The sequence below is a fragment of the Hydra vulgaris genome, chromosome 09, assembly GCF_038396675.1.
Source record: "Hydra vulgaris chromosome 09, alternate assembly HydraT2T_AEP".
In the NCBI taxonomy this organism is placed as follows: Eukaryota; Metazoa; Cnidaria; class Hydrozoa; order Anthoathecata; family Hydridae; genus Hydra; species Hydra vulgaris.
In genome coordinates this window covers 627,501-631,981 of record NC_088928.1, presented here as the reverse complement: position 1 = coordinate 631,981, position 4,481 = coordinate 627,501, and positions in this window count along the sequence as shown.

Sequence of the window (4,481 nt, the reverse complement as noted above, 5' to 3'; positions counted from 1 at the left end):
AACAAAATTGTTTCAAAACCTGGAAGATGGAATATAGAATTATTTTTAAACTCATTTGAAGAAATCCATGTTTCTGTTAAGCAAATTATACTAAAAATATTTTTAGTGTCATCTAAAAATTACTAAGTTTTTCAAAATTTTTATTTAGACTTCTAATACTAATGTGAAAGATTCTGATTTTTTGATTTTCAGTGCCATTTTTATTAAGAAATTCTTTTAACTCGTTGGGATAAAGATAAGAACAACATGTGTTCACATCATTAAGCTGACATCTGGATCTGAATTAAGTTGACATTTGGATCTGAATTAAGTTGACACCTGGATCTGAAAAATTAAGTTGACATCTGGATCTGAAAAAAGTTGACATCTGTATCTGAATTAAGATCTGGTTTTAAGTATTTATTGTGAGAATTAAAAGTAAAGGATTCGTAGTCATCCATTTTTTGTTTTTTAAATTTTATAATAGAATATTAGAAGAATTCCTTTATAATTATAGGTCATGCGTAATTAATTTATTGTAAGTTACTTTAGCATACTTACCTTTCGCACTCAATTATTTCGCTTCTTTAAAAAGCTTTTTTTGTAAATCCGTTATAAAATCACTAAAGTCTTTGTTAACGTACAACTGCTTGTTCCAAAGCTTCATCGTCGTATATTTGGTTAATACTAGGGTTTCGTCTTTGTAGTTTTGAAATCGAACAACTATTGATCTGTTTTTTCCTGTTTCTTTTCCAATTCGATGGGCTCTATCAATTAAAATTTTTTCTTGTATTAAGCTTTGTATTGAGGAATTCTTTGATTTTTTGCTCACTTTCTTCCCAAGTTTCACTAGCTTTATCTTCAATCCCAACAAATCTCAAATTGTTTCCACAACTTCTGTCTCCTAGTTCTGCTATTTTCTCTTTTATGTTATTATTTCCATTTTAAATATTACTTCCATCTGTTGATTTTTTTCGACTCTGTTTTGTTTATTTTTGTTCAATAATTATTTTATCATAGCTTTTACTTATAAATTCGACAGCTTTTCTGTATCTCAGATAATTCTTTTTTAAACGTAAAGTTTTCATCTTTTTAGTTATTAAATTTAATTTCGACAGAACATGCAGTAATTAAATTAGTTTAAGAAATTTTAAATAGGTTTGAAAATAACCAATATACTTTTGGATTGTTTATTGACTTCTCAAAAGCATTTAATACTGTGAACCATGATATTCTTCTGTATAAACTTAAAAGTTATGGAGTCAAAAATAATAAATTTAAATGGATTTGTTCCATCTTAAAAATCGCAAACAATTTTATAACAAAACCTACACTAAATTAGAAAGTATTACCTGCGCAGTTTCACAGGGATCTATTCTAGGGTCTTTATTGTTTATTATTTATATTTACTTATCATCTAGTATACTAAACTTCAATCTTTTTGCTGACGACACTCAAGTTTTTATACCCACCCTAACATTAACATTACCACTATGAATTGTGAACTTGACAACCTCAAGCATTGGTTTAAAGTCAACAAACTCTCTCTGAACACAACTAAAAGTAAATATACTCTACTTTCTAAATCTTCTAAATCTGACACCTTGTTCTTAAACTTTATGGATGGTTTAATAGAAAAAACCGAGTAACGACGGACGCTCTGTGTTAAATTCTTTTAATCGTTTGAGCAATATAGTTGGAAAGAGCACATTATTCTAATAAAAAATAAAATTTTAAAAATTATTGATAAAACTAGATATATGTTGTATGTATAAAAAGTATGTATAAAACTAGATATATGTTGGATAAAAACTGTTCAAAATCTATTTACTTTTTATTCATGCATAACTTTATTAGTTATTATAACAATGCCTGAGCAAGCACTTATCTGTCAAAACTAACGTATATCTTAAATAAACATAAACAAGCAAGTCGCCTTAAATTAAATGCTAATAAATACACCAGTGCTAACCCATTGCTTAGAAAGCTTGGAGTGCTAAATGTTTATCAATTAAATATTAATAATATTCTTTTATTCATGTTTGATTAAAATCCCATATGTTGCCTAATACTTTTAAAGACCTTTTTTTATTATAGATCATAAGTATCAAACAAAGCATTCAATGCTTAATTATCAGGTACCAAAAACTTTGTTAAAACAATCCGAATTCTCAATAACATACCGAGGGCCAAATTTGTGAAACTCATAACTCCTGAATAATAGTAAAACTACAATTTCAATCCAAACTGTTAAAAGTATCTTAAAAAAACTTTGAATTTAACGAATATCTCAAATTCTATTTTATTTTTAATTGTTATTTTATTCTCTTTCATTTTTTAACTTTTCCTTTTGTTAAAAAGCGATATCACTCTTTACATCATTACTTATCTTAAAATGTTATTTTTTTAAATTACGAGTTGTATTGGATTCAGAAAAAAAAAATGGTGTTAACTCTCAACTATTATACTACTCTTTAAATTGAGTTTATAGTCTCACTTTGTTGTGGTTGTTGTTCACCAGCACAAACGTTAGCTGTGATTGCTTCCCAAATCACGATTGTTGGACATTGCTCAGCAGGAGGTGCAATGTATTGGCGATTGAAGCATGAGTTTGGTGGCGAACACTGACTTTTTGTATTGTAAACTGCTAAACTTGTGCTTTATTTGAGAACATGACACGTCATCACATTTGAATAGTTTAAATCTTGTGTTTTTGGCAAATTTTAGGAAATCACACAAATTTTTCTTGAAAAAAGTTTTAATGCAGCATGATATATTTGAAAAGTGAGAAAAAGTCGTTGAACTGTGCAAGTGCTTACACTCGTATTAGAAGGAATTTGAGTAATAGTTTGTGTCCATGAAATCTGACTGTTTTCACAGCTAAATGCCGTATTATGTTGTCGAACTAAAAAGTGGTTTTCTAGATTGATGCCATCTGTTGATGTAGTGCACAAAATGATTTCATGAACTTTTGTCCACGCCATCTTCTAACGAAAAGCAATCATTCATTCTGATTTGCAGCAATTTGTTAAAAATTGTTCTTATGCAAGTTTAGCTAGTGATGTTATACGTATACTCTATATAGTAATAATGATAATCATAATAATCCTGATGATTGAATTAAATACTATTTTAATGCATGTAGCGCATATGAGACATTTGTCTAATGGTGATAACTACGCAGTAACCCATTTATTGCCTGGTTATTTAGTTTGATGTCAGTACGCAAATTTTAAATTCAAAAGTAATTGTCTATTATAAATTGAGTGGTTGGATCGTTTGGGCGGTATTTATTTTTAAACTTCATTTGTATTGTAACTTAAGCTGATGACATTAATCTTCTCAGCTTTATTATATCTGGTCTAGCTGACTCATTAAAACGTATAATATTTGCAAAAATTCAAACTATTTTGAAAAAACGGATTTTTTGCCCAAATGGGAAATAGCAAAAAACTAACTGCAAGAAAACTCTAGAGGAACATCAAATAATATCTGATTTATCAAATAATACCTAATTATTTAGAAAATACCTCATCAAAAGTTTTATTTTCCAGGCTTTACGTGGGGTACAAAAAAATTTCTGTCTGACCTAATAGAATAAATTTTATCAATAGAATATTGAATCTCCAAACAATAATACAAGCTTTGGTTCAATCTGAAATCAGGTTTCCTCATTCAAGCTCCATTACCCAACTATGTTAACTATTGTCAGTTTCTACACTAACACAACGTTTGGAGCTTTGTAAAAATAAAGAATTAACATAATGATGTCAGTAAATAGGTGCTGAAAAGCTATACGTTAATTGTAAATGTGTAGAGGGTTTAAAACCATAACTATGTCCATTTAAAAAAAAATTTTAAAACATTTACGCATATAACTATGAATATAATTCTAAAAAACCAAAAATAAAAATACGACAAAAAAAATTGTTTTTTTATTGGTATTGGTATTAATGCCATAAAAAATTGAAGGTAAAAATGCATTTTTAAATTTATTTTAGGGGTGGGATCATCAATTATGGACGGCCCAATATAAAAATATTTCTCATCGAACTCTTCAAATTTATATAAAAATTGTTCTCGTCGAACAAAAATTTTTATTAGAGCAGAAAAAATTCTACAAAAAAGTTGTTTTTGTTGCATCACAATTTTTCTTATAAATTTATTATTGTTGCTTTGAAAAAAATTATTTTTGCATGGAACGAATCTCTATTTTCGTTTCGAAAATAAATTCTCAGCAGGAAATAGTTTAATTTTTTTAGTAATTAAAAGGTACATTAAAAGCCAAAATTACCTTTCAACATTTAAAAAATAAAGTTTAAAATATATAAGTTTTTAAGAAAATTAAAATATCAAACATTAAAAAACTAGAGTTGCTGAGAAATGTACAACATAAAAGCTAAAGTATACGAGCTTCATTAAAAAAAAATATTAAAAAAAAGCCTTTTCTCTAAAATTAGGGTTATAAATTTTACGCCATACCTTTCAAACGCTAAAATGTC